We start from the raw sequence: 17,194 nt of genomic DNA on the forward strand, positions 1-17,194 counted from the left end.
TGTAGGGAAGAGAGAGGGGGCACAGGGGAAAAAGCTTTCAATGGAAAGGAGGTAAAACAAAACAAAGAGCAGGAAGAGGCCACTATGGAGAGGGTTAGGGATTGAGAAAGACACAAGGAAAGGTCTATTCACAAGGTCAGGTTACCATTTGGCTTACCCTCACTTGTTTACAACTGCTTGCTTACTCACTAATCTTAACCCCTTACCCGTACCTTACCCTCAACTCCTTACTCTTAACCTTGCCCCTTATCTTTATCTTTAATGTATTACTCCTTACTCCTAGTTTTATCCCTGTAATCTTACTGCTTGTCCGTAACCTACTACGTTAACCTTTTACTCCTACGCTTAACCCCTAACCCTTAGCACTTCATATAAACCCTTTATCCTAAACCATAGCACTTACCCTCTGCTCCTTACACTTACTTCTTTACCTTTACATCCCTAACCTCTTACTTCCTTGCCCTATACCTTTTTACCATTAACTCTTTACTCTTAAACCCCCACCAATAACATACTCACAAACTCTTTTCCCCCCTACACAAGCCCCTTCCCATAAGCCCTCAAACACCTATCCCTTTACCCATAACTCCATATATTTAACCCAATAATCTTTACCTTCCATCGGAACCCTTGCATCTTACGTTTAAGTTTCCCCCCTTACACCTTACTCCTGTCCTCTTACTCAAGCTCTTTGATTGAGGGTAATTTTCTCCTGGAAGTCATGGCTCCTTATGTACACAGGTCTGGGATGCTTAAGACAGATGAGGAGGAAATGTACTGATGGTGGTCTGCTTCTTATGTTTCAGTTAATCATAACCATGCACCTTCCTTAGAGTTCATCTGTCTTGTTGTTATGGTACATGTTATGTTATGTGTATGTGTATACTGCAGAACTTACCTGGGGGACTAAGTGAAGAGCCAGGTCTTCAGCTCCATACCTGAATTCATGAACAGAGGAGGTTGATCTGGGGGTGATCTTTCCAGGCTTTAGGAGTGTGGTATGAGGAGGTACAACCTCCAGATCTAGTTCCATATATGCGCGGGTTGTCTGCAAGTAGGAATCATGCTGGGCTGAGGTGTTTGAAATATTTTTGGAAGTCAGTGTGGTTGGTGAGGTGCATGGGGCACATTTTATGTAAAGTAAAATGGCAACATGTCTTCCATACAGATAACAATATGTGAAATAAACCCTCCTCACCTGGTTATTGTTGGACCACAATATGCTCTTGGCATTGACATGCACTTCTTCACCTTGTAGGGAGTCGAACTTGCCCACATTTATCAGCCGGATGTCATTGTCATCAAATACCTGCACACTGAAGATGTCAAGAGCGTTCACAGGATCTCCATTCACATCAAAGTATATGTCCGCCCCTGTATCCAGCGTGACGTTTATGTTCTTCACATAGTGGAGAACCTGAGGGATTAGAACACAGAAAGATAGTCTCTTTGACATGTTGAAAGAACCACTGGAAAATTAGAAGAACTGTTGAGTGCTGAGTCAGATCTGTTCTTGGATGGAGGTGTGGAGTGGGCACCATAACTGACTGATTGTTGTTCAGAGGTCGGGAGGAACAAGTAACATGCTCACAATACTATATTTTATGCAATTTATTCACTGATTAGGCATCATTTCTAGGACATATTTAGAACTGTAAGTAAGACATTTAAATGGGAGAATGCTCATCTGTTGAGACAAAAGTCCTCTACATGGGTCTGGAGAGACTTGCTGACTTGTATCTTTTTTCTGGGTAAGGCTGCATTTTTATGGTTTGGCATGACAGTGCAGCAGTCACCAGACAATCATGTGAGAATCAGCAGGTGAGAGGTGCTTTGGCATGTTGGGAACCAGAAGTACATCTTGTGATTGGGCGGACCCTGTGTATTTCCGCAAAAAAGTGATTGCCCCCTGCCACGGCTGTGATCACTATTTATCCAGCTTCCTGAACCTGAACGTTTAGAGGCACACATACGCCATTATCATGCTATTCAAGTGTTTTAGATCACTACATGATTTGCAGTGTTTCTCTCTGGCAGCAGCACAGATGGGAGGAGGGCAGTCATTAAAGAACATGTATTTTAGGTCTAGTTTGACAGTGCCTTCATACACCTGAACTATTAGCATTGCCAATGCTTGTTCCTGCAGTGAATATTACAAACAACCTCACCCAGTGGCCATTCTCCCATGTAGATGGTTATGAGACACTAGAGCAGGATGTGGAGGTGGAGAGGTCACCCACATTGCATCCTCTTTTTTAGAGAGTGACCACGGCTATGCCTACAGCCTTTCCCTGTGCAAACTTCAGCCCAGTTCCCTTTTGAATGGGTTCTTTTGCCCCTCTTCATAGATGTAAAGTGTACTTGCAGATGTACTTGTAAAACCTGGACCTGATTGAGATTGTAGAATTCGCTACTTGAATGGTTGCTCCCATTAGACTTGAGGGTCCTGATCTTGTATGTTTGTGCATTAGGGTTGCTTCAATTTTGTGGCACAGCCCTGGCACGAGATCCTTTTTGGCACTTACTAAGGCATACAAAGTAGATTTATGTGTCTTTAAGTTGTATAGCAAATACAAAGTGATGCATGAACTGCTTTGTGCAAATTTGTGTCAGGTAGACATTACATGGGTGGTTCATGGGTATTTTCAATTTTTCACCAATGTATTTTGACACAAACTCAGATTTATAACGACTTGTAATCCTGGGCTTGCACCACAAATGGTGCACCCACCTGACAGAGGAGTAGTGAGGAGAAATATTTTTATTTTTCCTTGTTACATTCCATTTCAATATGTGCTGGATTCTACAGCACACATGGAACAATAAATATGCCTCCATGGATTGTTTTTGTCTGGGAGAGTATCCCTTTCTGCAGAAAAACAACACCACCTGTAATGCTGTTTAGCTCCTTCCCATTCACGCAGTGAAGCACATCAACTTTGCTTGCTGCTCTGCTTTGCAGGAACGCTTAATAAATATGACTGAGGTATCAGGTGATTGACAGCATGGGGGATGGCTTAGTGTGAGGTTGCCTCAGATTGATGGTAGACTTGGAACCCTGCAAGTTTTACATTCAAATACATCTTTGGTGAGGGATGAATGTATTAACCCCTTTGAAGTCACTACATTTTCCTTTGATATTGTTGATATTACTCACTCCACTAATCCTGCTGTCATCAGATATGGGTTCTGTCCTCATCTACGGCACACATACATTTTCGCTGGACATGCTTTACCTGGCTCAAGGTCAATTGCTATCAACCAATATACCTTTGTGCAACGTTCTCTATGATCAGCATAGTACCCTAAGACTGAAAAGTTGCACAATATCCCATCAGCCAGGTCTAGTCATAACTATTGAGCACCTTGACTAGCACAGTTTCCCAAGGATTTGTGGTGCAGACTTAGGAATCTGGCAGTTTCCACCACTTTCCAGAATAAGCAGAAATCTGGGCTGAGCCAGAGGAAACCACTGCTGCATTTAACATGTGCAAGGAGAAAGACAGACCTGCCTGAGAAAAAAGCTGCAATCCATTTTCTCAGGAGGAGTGATTAGCTCCCAGCTGAGTGCAGAGCCCAGCTGACTAAGGGGACCGCTGAGAAACAGAAGTTAGATTACACTTGCTCAAGGAACAGAAGTTGTTGCATCCCCACTATTCAGGATTTGTCAACTTTGTTTAACATTGAGGCCCAGCGGAAGATACGTCACCTATAAATCTTGCAAGTGGAAGTATTCTTCAGCCATGCTCCAATGGTCCAGGAAGCCTGTATGCACCTTTCAATAGTGCCAACAAATCTTGAGGATTATTCTGACTTCACCTCATAGAATGGGAATTCAGGCCTAACAGGAGAAGGCTGCAGGATTCTGGAACTATTAGAAATGTAGCTGTAGTTCCATTTGACCTTTAAATATTGCTTTTTAAACCCTCCCCTGTGACCACCCCAGGACTTAGAACATTTTCAAATTCCTGTGTTGGGTGCCAACATTCCCCTGGTCCCCCACTACAAGAATTCCTTAAGAGTAAGTTTTAGGGTTTATGCTGTAGGCCCACAACTAATTGAACCATCTAATTGGTGGGTTTATAGGTATGCTTGCACCTATACACGCTAATACAAGCTAATGCTAGCTGAGTAGTGACTGGACTAGTGAGATTTCAGTAGACTGTGCTGTAGCACAGATCATGTGCCACTGCATACCATACATGTACCTTGAGAAGAAAGTGATGTTGTTTATCAAGTTTGGACATTGCCTCCTTCTTTGGGCAGGGGTGAATTGCAGCATCAGGGCAAGTTTTTGTAAATATTTCACCAAACCCTTTTCAATTTTCTTCCATCAGTAACTCTAACACGGAACACCTCCGCTTCCAGATCCAGCCCAGCCCCAGGACCACGCACCCAGTCCGCAAGGACCATCGCTGAGCTTGCAGCACCCCACGCCATCACCTCCACGGACTACATTCTACTCAGGGACCTAAACTTCCACCTTGCCAACTGCAATTCCCCCGACTCCTCCACTCTCCTCGACAACCTTGCCAACCTCAGACTGAAGCAGCTGGTCAACACGCCCACCCACAGAGCTGAACACACCCTCAAACCCATCTTCCAGGAGGGACAAACATCTGCTTCAGCCACACCACCCAACCACTCTGGACGGACCACCACTGCATCCATTTTACATTCAACAAAACCACTGCACACAAACCCGCCTGTGCCCGCCACAACGGAACTGGAGCAAGGTCACAGAGGAACTCCTCAATGCCACTCTGCTCCTATACACCCCAGCCCAACAACCGACACCAACTCCGCAGCCATAGAATTTCACCGCTGGATCTCCTGCTGCCATGACAAGCTTGCACCCCTCTGCCACCGCTCCAAACAACGCCACCTGGTTCACCACAGAACTACAAGAAGCCAGACACTCCTGCATATGCCCAAAGAAAACTTGGAGAAACCACAAAACCATGGAGGCACGGAACAACCACGGGTGCGCCCTGAAGGAATACTACAAGAGCATAGGAGACACCCAAGGGCCCTTCATAAGAGACAAAGTCCAGACCAACGCCAAGGAACTGTTCACCGTCATACAGCAGTTTGCTAAACCCCCAGTGAAGCCATGGACGTCACTCATTCCCAGGAACTTTGCGACAAGCTCAGCTCCTACTTCCATTTGAAGATCAAGGTACTCTACGACAACTTCAGCGAACAGATGCCGGACACCACCCCCATCCCCACCTCCGCCGACAAGCCTACCCTCATGATCTGGGACCCCACCACTGTGGAGCACATCCCGCGACCATGACGAAAACCCACTCAGGAGCCCAAACGGACCACTGCCCACCGCACATAATCCAAAGGGACACCATCGCACCCAAACTAAGATGGACCATCAATGACTTCTTCAAATCAGGCATCCTCCCAGATGACTGGAAGTGGGTGGAGCTGCCTTAAACCCCTCCTCAAGCAACCAATGGCCGACCCTGCGGACCTGAAAAACTACCGGCCCATCTCTCTCCTCCCCTTCGCAGCGAAAGTCACTGAGAGACTCGTAAATGCCTAGCTGACTGCCTTCATCAAAGAGAACTCCATCCTAGATACTGCCCAGTCCGGATTTAGCAGCAACCACAGCAGACAACCGCATGCTACTCAACCAGGGACTGTTCCCATGTGGCACAGGGTCAAGACTGATTTGCATATGGCCATGTCTGAACAGGGGTGGCGTGGTGAGCAAAATAAAGATGGATTAAACCCAGATCTGTCACTGAGGGTGAATGTTTTGCCAATGTGCAACATTCTGTTGATCATCTTGTGTGTTTTGCAGTTAATAAATGCAGCTCATATTCATATTGCTATACACAGGATGGTGATGAGCAAATGGATAGAAGCTGCAAAGAGTATCCAGCACCTGGATACCCTCACGAGTGACACCTAGCGCTATACAAATCTACCAATTGATTATTTGATTGAATATGTACAGTGCCAAAGGCTTAAACCTCCATTGCAAGATACAAATATGAGCTATTCTGCTGTAAATGTGAATCTTACAACAGTGATTAGGCAACGTATAGTGGTCAGTAAGAACGCTGCAGAGGACTGCCCTTGTAGACTCTCTTGTTCATGGACATAGGTGAATCTGACCTACTAGAACCTTTCTAATGCAGATAACTTGGACTAGACCTTCAAAAGGCTAAGGAGTGACATACAGTGAGGCATACTAAAATCTTTCATGTCTGTGACAAAGGAAAGCATATAATGCTAGTGTATGACATCATTGATGATATCACTGATGACATCACAATAACATCACCCAATGAGTGTGACAGTTTGATGTACGATTATCAAACTGCAAGGTATCTAGTGACCTTTATCTAGATCAAATTTTAGATACCTTTTGTGCTGCAAATGAGAATGAGAATACATACTTTCAACATGCTTGGCCTCTTAAAGTGGCTTATATGTGTTGAGGGAGTAAGCTCTCCATGAAGACTACTGTACATGTCAAAGGTTGTGCATAGTAGGGATTTTACCACATTAAGGTTCTTGGGTGTCTGAAGGGAGTGGAATCTCAGTGAGGAGTTGTGCAAAGGATGAAGTCTGTGTGTGGTAGTGATTTGGCCACATAATGGTGTCTGTGTATCTGAGACAAGTGGTCTCTCTAAGGAGACTTGTGCACAGTGTCAACAATGTGCATTGTAGAGGCTTGGCCTCCTAATGGGCCTCAAGTGTCTAAGGGAGTGGGTACAGTATAACTATTGTATATAAGCACATATGTTAACGTAGTTTATGTTTCACGTTATTTTGTACCATCTAGTACCTATGAACATGTTGGAAATGCTGTACTGGTTTGTTGAGTAAATTGAGCGGGGTGGGTGAATGATTTCATTCATGATATCACCAGTGATGTCATCAGTGGTGTCATTGAGATGTCATCAGTTAGGTAATTGAACATATCATGAGTGATGTAGTATGTGAGGTCATAAGCAGTGTATTGAGGGGACACAAGTTATAGTCAGCTCACTGAATTGTATTAGGCACATTTCTGTGCGTTTTGAGTTTAAAAAATAACTCATTAACTCTCATTGTCATCTAACTATAACTATAACGCTTCTTTAAGTTTTTGTTTTCTTATGTGAATGTCTAGGGGTTATTATGATGTGAATTTTTAGTTTTTTTACGTAAAGTAAAAGCTACTTTCAAAGTTACCCATGAGGTCAATTTTGCCTTTAGATTTTGTAGTGAAACTTTGATAGTATTCTTTATTGATGAAAATTAATGTGTGTTATGCATTGTATTGTTTTCACTTTCCAGGGTCCTGCGGTATGCTTGTACTAATGTTGCGGGACCCACAACCACTTGAATGCTATTCTAATTGAGTCAATTAATGATGATCATCAATAAATGAGGCTCCCTTGAGTTTTTATATGAAATTGTCTCGCTTTTTGTTGTTGCGGTCCCGCAGGAGTACCGCAATACCTATGACACACATTGAAAACCATTTGATGGGTTAACATCAGTGTCTTTCTCGATTTACATGAAGTTCCCTCCCTTCCAACTTCTTTTGAGATTCGCTTTTGGCAGTTAAAGCATCTTGTGCTGAACCCTGCTGTTGTTTCTCTGTTTTCCCACATTTTGTGGGAATTTTACCTAAAATGGCATCACAAGAGGGTTGGAAAGACAGAGAGATAGCAGCAGCAGCAAAAAACTCCACCACCCATCAAGGAGTTACTTATGTGGCAATTCTTCAGTTTCCCGCCAGGGAAGAAGAAAGTCACTGCGAAAATTGTTACCTGCTGCATATGTGCAAAGGACTACTTACGCAGTGCTTCAAAAAACTCCTTGGAGTTGAGGAAGCACATGAGAATGGTGCATCCCACATGCTCTGTGAGAGTGGAGCATCAGTGTGATGCCAGGCCCAGGAGGCATCCACCTCCACCTCTGGACCCTCCATTGCATCTATGAACAGTGTCCCATCTTAAGTCCTCCAGTGCCAACCCAACATAATTTTTGCTTACCAATATTGTGCAAAGTGCAATGCATTAGTGATCATCAGTAAACAAGGCATGTTGGCCAAAAATAAGTTAGTCATCAAACATCAGTATGGGAAAAAATAGCTTTTTTGAATCTCCAAGTTCTGATGTCCTTTTTTCTGAGTTTAATTTAAATTTCTATAAATATTTCGAAAAATGTAAACCACGTTACAATACATGTAAAAAATACACACAAACAGGTTCTTGCTGGAGCCACGTTCTTGGTTTTAAAATAGAAACATTTAGAGGAAGATTTACAAAAAAACATGCAGCGCGGCCCCCGCGAGGCTGCGCTGCATTGTGCGACAGGGAGGGAGTGGAGAGCATCATATCTTCAGAGATATGGCTCTCTCCTTCCCTTTCCCTTGCGCTGGCGCTGATTTCAGCTGCTGTGCACCATTAGTACTGTAGGGCTAGGGTGTGTGCATGAGTGTAGCATATGTTTTGAACAGGAAGGGTACTTTTCCTGTGCAAAATACTGTGGCTAGACACAATGCAAAGCTTTTCCCCCTTTGCATACGCGCTGCACAGTGCAACACGTATGGACATTTGGAAAAGCACTGAGAAATGTAAGCATTTCGTCTGTTAATAGCGGCTTGCAACTAAGGGGCCCTAAAAACTATAAGACATTCATGGTACCACTGCCCGCCCCCTCATTACTTCATTTATTTTAAAATTTCACAACACAGGACCAGGTCTCCATGTATTGTAATGGATGTCTCAGGATCTTTGTATGTGTTGCAGCCAGAAAATGAGATTCCTCTGTTCCATGGGCCTGGTACGAACAGGCAAATGGAAAAAATGCCCTCCCAGTCAAACAGGGGCTCATTTGTGAGCCCTACCGTCACTTTTGCGCCGCAGGTACGTCACTTTTTGTAACACACCAGCAGGGTAAAAAATGCGCCATGTTGCATCATATTTACAAAGTGTTGCATCTAGGTAGATGCGTCACTTTGTAAACTCCTGCACCACATTATACCTGCACCAGGTATAATGAATGCAGGGGGGGTGTTCTGACGCAAGTAAGCCTCATAGAAGTGACGCAGTGAAATCAATGAGATTTCACTGCGTCACTTCTAGGGTGCAAAGGCGTCAATATCTTACGCCTGCCTCACAGTAGGCGTAGGACTGATGCAGGCACATTTGAAATGGGACTTGCCCATGTGAAATGACCCATTGATGGAGGTGCGTGACTATGTAACTCCTTGCTACATGATGCTTCATACTGTAAAAATGACACATCCAGCATGCAGCAAGGAGGGCGCAATGAAAAGTGAAACGTTGTTTTAATGCAGCAATGCGTCACTTTTCATAAATGAGGCCCACACGTTTTAAAATGTGTGGTCCTGCCGGAGTATTGCTGGTCTCCCACAGGACCAACTCACAATATATATTGAGCCTTAATTTCCCAACAACGGCTTAACAGATTCACACCAAATTACACAAATCATGTTTTTGAGTAAAGATCCAACGTTCTGCCAAATGTGAGGTCATTCTGATTATCTTTTTTTAGCTGAAATGATTCCTTAAATTCCAATGAAAAATTGCCCAGGAAAAACTTGTTTTGCCTCCCGCCCCCTCTTTTTTTCAGGCCCTCGCTGGACGAATCACCCTGAAAGTTTTCAGAAAGGTGATGACCTTATTTTGGGTTATATTTTATGAAAGTTCATTAAACTGTGCCAAAGTCATTAGTAAAATAAAAATGTAAGAATGTTTACTGATTATAAACAGACATGTATATCCACAGTGGAGTTTCTCAATAAAGATAGGATGCCCAGAGCTAAATTTCAAGCTAAGATTTTGATTACGCTGCTGTTGAAAGACCCATCAATGTGAACAAATATCATGACTCAAATATCATGACTAAGCTATAAAACTGAGACATTAAGGCATTTATGACCTATTACGATATATACTCTCACTACTTATTTACCTGCCAAGGTTGAAAGTTATTGATATCAGCACAATCACTATTAATGAACGGTCCTTGTCCAGGTTTACAGGATATCAATGAGTTCATAGCATGGGCAAAGGCATGAACTGCGAGGTAGGTGTGGTAGGAGAAACTGAGATCATTTAATTCAAAAAGAAAAGCTGCCATTTTATGTAATGTCTGGTTCTCTGAGCAAGAAACCTGGATTCCATTGTTCTCCATCGCCGTCATTATCTTAGTTGTGTTAGATCCTGGCCACTTGCAGCTGAAAGCTTCCTCCCAGAAGAGTTTCATAAATTCATCACTGGAATCTTGCAATGGATTTAGGTGGGTAAGAAACCACTCAAAGCCTGGCATCTGTGAGAAATGGAGGACTAGTGCCAGAGATCCATTGAAGAGTGTCCAGGTGTGCCTGGAGAAGAGTCCAAGAGTCATTGTGAAGGATGCGGAGAAGACAAAGACTTTATCTGTCACATTCAGAGCAAAGAAGACCTCCATGACCTTCTTCAAATGGACCTCGGGGCTGTGAACAATGATTACTTTCACAGTATGTCTCTTGGCAATTTCAACAACATTGGTGATCTTGGCCGTGGAGTAGCTTAGATGTACTTTTTCCATGAATGCAACACAACCCCCATTCTTCTCAATTAATCTTTTTATGGATTGTCCCCCCAACATTCCCACGTCATCGTCAGAGATGATCATACCAATCCATGTCCAGCTGAAGAATTTCATTAACTGTGCCAAGGCAATGATCTGGAAGGTGTTGCTTGGCACCGTGCGCAGAAAAGATGGAAACTGTGTCTTGTCACTCAGCGTGGAGAGCAGTGATCCATAGCTGATCTGTAGAGAAAGGGATTTCATTTCACTCAATCAGGACTAACAGCATATATACATTAAACTGCCCCATCTCCCCAAAGAAATCTGGATATTCTGATGTACAGCCTGGATAGTGAAGTCCTGGTAAAATCCTGTGATTAGCAATGCATTCTGCTTCTACTCATTATTTCCAGACTGTCATCTTTCCTTGGTTTTCTGATCTGAGACTAAGGAAGACATTTTACAATTTTGACATTTTTACTTACGTGGGTTTAATAAGACCTACCAGCCCAACCTCGTTAGGACTCCTGGTTCATTACTGTTTCCAGGCTCTTTGAACCCAGGCTAGTGGGAGACCTTTGAATGGGAAGAGGATTACATTCCCATTTACTATAGTTTGCACAGGTGCTTGCACTACATAATGTACTTTCTCACTAAGCACCTGGGCCTTTAATTGATACTCTCTCACTGCATTGGGGCCTTGGTATTGTCCTCTATGAGATTTCATCCCTCTATTTCCTACCCAGATGGATGGCATTGTCCTGCAGTGACTAGCCCTATATGCAATACAGAGTATGTTAAATTTGTCCTGATTGCTAACCTAACCTGGACTAACTGGAATCAAAGTCCATTCCATCAAACACCCACTGATGATCGCACAATGTTCAATATCCAACTTCTTCACTGGCAAAGTTGCAAAAATTGAATGACCTCTTATCCATGGCACAAGTCTGACATCCCAGCCTGCCTGCTCCATTGACACACAAGGCACCATGGAAACCGCTGACCTAAGACTCAACCAAGGACCACAGTATCCCAAGATAAACCAAAGACAATAATAAACTCCTACAACTGAAAAACAATGCTAAGTGGACAAACTTTACACCTATGACAGAAGGAGAAGTCTTCAAAATAATCCCGAACTTAAAGCTTAAACCCACAGTACCGATCCCTAAGTACCAAATATCAACCATATCATCTTCCTGATTCGAACAAAAATCATCAATGCCTCTCTCGTATCAGGCTGCGTACCTGACTCACTCCAATTAGGCCAAGTCACACCAAGGGGCCCATTAGGATGGTGGGCGGATCGCCCCCGCCAGGCCGGCAGTAGCCACTGCCGGCCTGGTGGGGGCGATCCGCCCGCCATCCGTCCCGGAATGACCCCCGCCATATTAGTATAGCTGGGGGGTCCGCGGCGGATGGAAAGACCGTCTGCCGCTTTTCCGCCCCGGTCGCTTTGCGACCGGACGGAAAAGGGTTCTATGGTGGTGGTGTCTATCAGACACCGCCAGCCATATTAGGCTGGGACTTTTTGAATGCCTTTCCGTGGTGGCTATGACGCAACAGAAAGGCATGCAGAGTCCCCCCATGGACTCCAGGGGGGTGGGGGGTGCGTACCCCCCAGCAGTTCCATGCACAGCACGACAGGCACCGCGGGGTGCCTGCCATGCTGTGCATGGAAGTGCACTGCATGCCTTCCTGCGATTGTGGCGGGCAGTGCTGAGTGCAGTAAAGTCCTAGGGCTCTTGAATTAACAAACTCTGTGACAGGCATTTACTTTGGAAAACATTTGGCCTATTGCACGTGAACCAACACGATGACAGTGTTCAGTTAAATGAACTTACTGCAAAACCACCACCCACCAAGCTCAAACGTAGTAAAAAAACAGGTATGCTCAGATAAAGTTTGAAAAAGTATATTTATATCCCTAACAAAATAATCTCCCGCAAGACCCTCCCTAACCCCAACAAATAAATAGTCCTTCAAAAGTCCCCAAAAAACCCAACTCCCAATTTCCACCCCCCAAAAGTCTCTACAAAAGGGGCAAAGGACACTCTAGGGATGCAGGGTGTTGAGTTTGGCCTCCAGGGCATCATGCCTTAGGGCCAGGGCATCATACTTCTCCTGGAGGGTGGCGTGATCTAAGCGGAGGCCCTCCACCACATTCTGATACTCGTTCCATTTCTGGACCTCCGCCTCTAGGTCGGACACTCTGCGGAGTGCACGGCGCAAGCGAGCCTTAACAGTACTGTGAGGTGCAGCCTTTGCTGCTCGGCGGTGGTGTCTTCCAGCACGGCTCCGGTTCGCTAGAGCACTGCGCTTACCGGCAGAACATGGGGTCACGGAGGAGGATGTAGATGTTAGATTTGATGCACTGGAGTGCGTGTCGTCCCCCTCCAGTTCCACCAGCCGCCGATATTCGGCAACAGTTGCTTCCAGCCTCCGTTGCCGGGCCAGTACAGCCAGCATACTCCTCGTCGGTTTTGAGGTTTTAGTATTGCCAACTATATGAAGAAAGAAAGACATAATATGTAACCAATGCTCTTTAAGAATATGATTAACACAAAATAATTCAGCAGGAAGTTGTGTCACAGTACAACTAGCAACTAGCCAGCGCAGTACAAAACTATTCAGGCCAGTATCATGGGCGTCTGCAGGGAGGGGCAAGGGGGGGCGCTTGAATCACCATTTCCCTTCGCACAACTCACTTGTATCCTTGGTTTGATGCTCTTTCATATGAAAGAGATCTGGCAGAAGCCCAGGCGATATGTCTTTTTCCCTCTCTCTCTCTCTCTCTCTGTCTCCCTCTTTATGTCTCCCTGTGTCTCCCTCTACCTCGCTGTCTCTCTCTCTCTGTCTCCCTCCCTCACCCTCCCTCTGGCTCCCTCCCTCTCTCTCTCTCCTTCTGTCTTCCTCTCTCTCTGTCTCTGCCTCTATCTGTCTGTCGGTCCCAGCCTGCTGTAATTACCATATTGTAATTTGTCACTGGGCCACCACTGGATACACATCATATCCTATCTAAGAGTCAGATAGTACCATGATCCAGCTTACCTGTACTCGCCACCGCCACTGTCTCCTTCCTCACAGTCTGTACTTCTTGGTCCGACTCCTCTAGCGCCGCCTCCTCCCCAGATTGATCCTCGGACTCAGAGTCAATGATCACCACCACATCGAGCTGGCCCCGCCACCAGATGTTCCACCTACAAAGTAGATTTAAGAATGTTAGATTACACCACTCACTAGTATTTGGTCTATGAATGAAAAAATGTGAAAACAACAGAAAAATTAATTGACTGTCTACTCTAGTCTAAAGTAAAAATGTCCCTCCTTCCAGGGAAGGCTGTTGTCTTGCTTCACTTTTTTGTCACAATTGTTGAATGCTTGCTTAATTTTAACACACACCATTTTTCTCTGAACAGACAGAAACTGGACTTCTAAGGACAAGAGCAACATCAACTTCAAACCAGGTGAAAGCTCGGCTCGACCACAAGAAATGTGTTCCATTACTCATCAACTCAGCACCAAGCACTTTTCCATTTCCAACTAACTTTATTTTAATATATGTGTTTACTTAAACTTTTAATAAAGCTTTTAAACTTGAATAGACTCTGTGGTTTTTGGTCCTCCAGACTAGAGTGACTGAGCGAAAAGTTTTGCAATTTTTGCAAGGAGGAGTCCGTGCCGCTGACACTACCAGGTTTATACAGTGTCCCAAACACGCCACTCTGAAATATTATTACTCTGGTCTTTGGTGTCCATAGTTCGGTTTGTGGAGAATTGTCCCTGCAACAGTAGGATTATTGATTTTGCTCCTATCTAAACACTATTTCGAAACAATTAAATTAGGAACGCTTGGACAACAATAGGTCCTCTATATTTAAATGAAAACTTACTGGGGCCAGCAAAGGAGCACTCGCCGCCCTGGCCTGCATCCTCCTCCTTTGGAGCCACTGCATCCGATTTTTCGGTCCGCTTGCCCCTGGGCGGACCTGACGTACAACATGAAAGAATGAACAGAAAACATTGATGATTGCTGCTTGCCGATGTCCTTGTCAACCAAATCAAACATTTAGAAAGAACAAGAACCAACTATTTCATCCAAAATGAGGGCTACAAAGGAAGGACTGCACCTGAGCCTCTACTCTAGGGGCAGATTTACAAGCCCCTTGCAGCACTTTTGCTCCATTCTTGCGTCAATTTTGTGACGCAGCGCCACAACATGAGAGGCGCCATGGTGTGGCGTATATTAACAACGTTACGCATATGGGAGATGCATCCCATTCTAAAGCCCTGCGCCATTAGGGAGCGTTCCAGCGCAAGGGAGGGCGTTCCTGCGCAGGAACGCATGCTAAAAGTGGCTATGGGGAATATATAAAATTTCAATCAGTCATTTAGGACAATGATGCGTCACTGAAACCCTGCGCCTGCATGAAGCAGACTTACGGCTTGACGCAGCATTGCTGGAGCTGCGCCATCGTTGCAACGCAACTCCATCAATGAGCCGCCTTTACGGCACCGATGCATAACGCTTTGGTGACGTTTTGGGACCATGGTGTGCCGCATTGTAAATACGGCGCACCATGGGTGGTGCTGCGTGCCGCACACTTTGCAGGGATGCGCAGGTAATTGCTAATCTGACACTTAGGGGTATACTTACGAGTTCTGAGCTGGACACCTCCAGATGTGCACCAGAACAAATGCGTAACGCAAAACTAACCTTGCGTCACGGCAGATGCGCCGCTATTACAATGCGGCAAACCCTGGCGCAAGGGTAGGCAGATGCGTGACGCATCTCGTGAAGAAAGAGGGGCGCATCTATAGCAATGCTCAGGGCTGCCCAATACTCAACATACCGCATCAGTCCTTACGCCTGCTTCAAGCAAGCGGGCATAAAGAATTGACATAGCAGCGTCGCGGAAGTGCCTGCGTTAAATCTTGTAGATTTCACGCAGGCACTTTTGCGAGGCGCACAGCTGCCTGACCGCCACCCCCCCCCCTTGCGTGGGAACGCACCCATTGTGGCGCAGGCCCAGACCTTAACGTGGCGCATCTCCTTAGATGGATCACGTTGTACATGACTCGCAGGGATGCGCCACGTTTACGTCGCTGTGCGTCAGGTAAGGCAGCGTAAACGTGGAACAAGGGGCTTGTAAATCTGCCCCTTTGTGTCTAGCATTACGCAGTTCTGTAAAATACACTCATACATTACTCAGCCCAATTAAATGAACACAAAATAGAAAACAAATAAGCAGTGGCACCGCCACAGAGAAGGAGAACAGTGCACCTGAAATGCACAGAAGATTTTGAAATATTAATTTACCTCTCTTATCAATGTAATCAGCAGCATTATTGCTCTTTGTAAAAAAATTAAAGCAAACATTTGCAATATAACACAGTCACACAGAGCAGGAGAAAAAACAGAGTAGTGAGTGATGAAAAAATTGCTACTACTACTCACCAAGCCCGGGGACCTCCACTCTCAGCACGTCTAGCAGGTCACGCTCTCGGTCCAGGATATCGGTCAAGCGGTGGGTCACTTGATTGTAGGTGCGCTGTAGGTGCGCTGGACCCCGTGATCTTAAAAAGGGCCCGGCACACCTGCCCCCACCGCTTCCGTCGCTCCTGGCTGTTGGTATAACCAGCAGCGATCCTGCCGCCTGCCGCGATGGTCCTGGGGAGACGGCGCTGCACATAAAAAACAAGTGCGCCCACCTCCTCAGGGCTGAAGATCTCCCGGGGCACCACCATTTCCGCCCTCAAGCGACCACACGGGAGCCGGGCACGGGCTGCGGTGCCCGTCTTGGGCAGCTTGACAGCTGTCTTGACCATGTTCTGGGCAGGTGTTAGCAGTAAAGAAGAGACAAAATGAAAAAGAATAAGAGTAGGGAAGAAGGAAATAAAAGTTTAAAAAAGTAGTTGAAAAGTAAACAAAAGTAGCCTAAAACACAAAAATATAGATCTAGAAAAATAGAGGGATAGAAAAAAAGTTAAATAGATCAAAAAAATATTAAAACAAGCAAAGGATGGCAGAGATATACAGAGGATAGAAACACCATGCCCAGACACATGAATGAAAAACAAGATGGCGGCCCGAACACGTGCGTGTAAGTAAGTTCGCACGCGATTTCTCTCGCGAACTCGTGCGAACTTGCATTCGCAAGGCTCTCATTGCGCGAGATTACACATAGCGGGCGGAAACGGAAATACGTCACGCAAACAAAATGGCGGCGCCCATACTCAACCTTGGGGTAACTCGCACGAGTTCGCGGCTTCCACGGTCGAGTTTGCACGACGCCGCGCCTCGCGAATAGGGCGAAATTACCGAAAAACGAGTTTTGCAAAAGCAAAACCAACGAGCAGGTGCAAAAGTTCGAGCTCATCATTTGTAACCATTTACCTGTAGTGCTTCCTGAAGGGGCCCTCCAGAATCCGGTTGCCTACTTGCAACTATTGTGTGACCCTGCTCTGACAGTCACAGAATAGTTACAAGTATGCCATTGCATCCTGTTATTGCAACAAAAAGGAAAGGGAGCAGACAAGCAGGTGCCAGCCTTCATTAATGTCAGTTGGGGCAGGGCAGGTGTTGTTGTTTGCAAAACTTAGTGCAGGTGTGCTTGGCTTTGCCACAATAATG

The sequence above is a fragment of the Lissotriton helveticus genome, chromosome 8 (assembly GCF_964261635.1).
Source record: "Lissotriton helveticus chromosome 8, aLisHel1.1, whole genome shotgun sequence".
NCBI classification, from domain to species: Eukaryota; Metazoa; Chordata; class Amphibia; order Caudata; family Salamandridae; genus Lissotriton; species Lissotriton helveticus.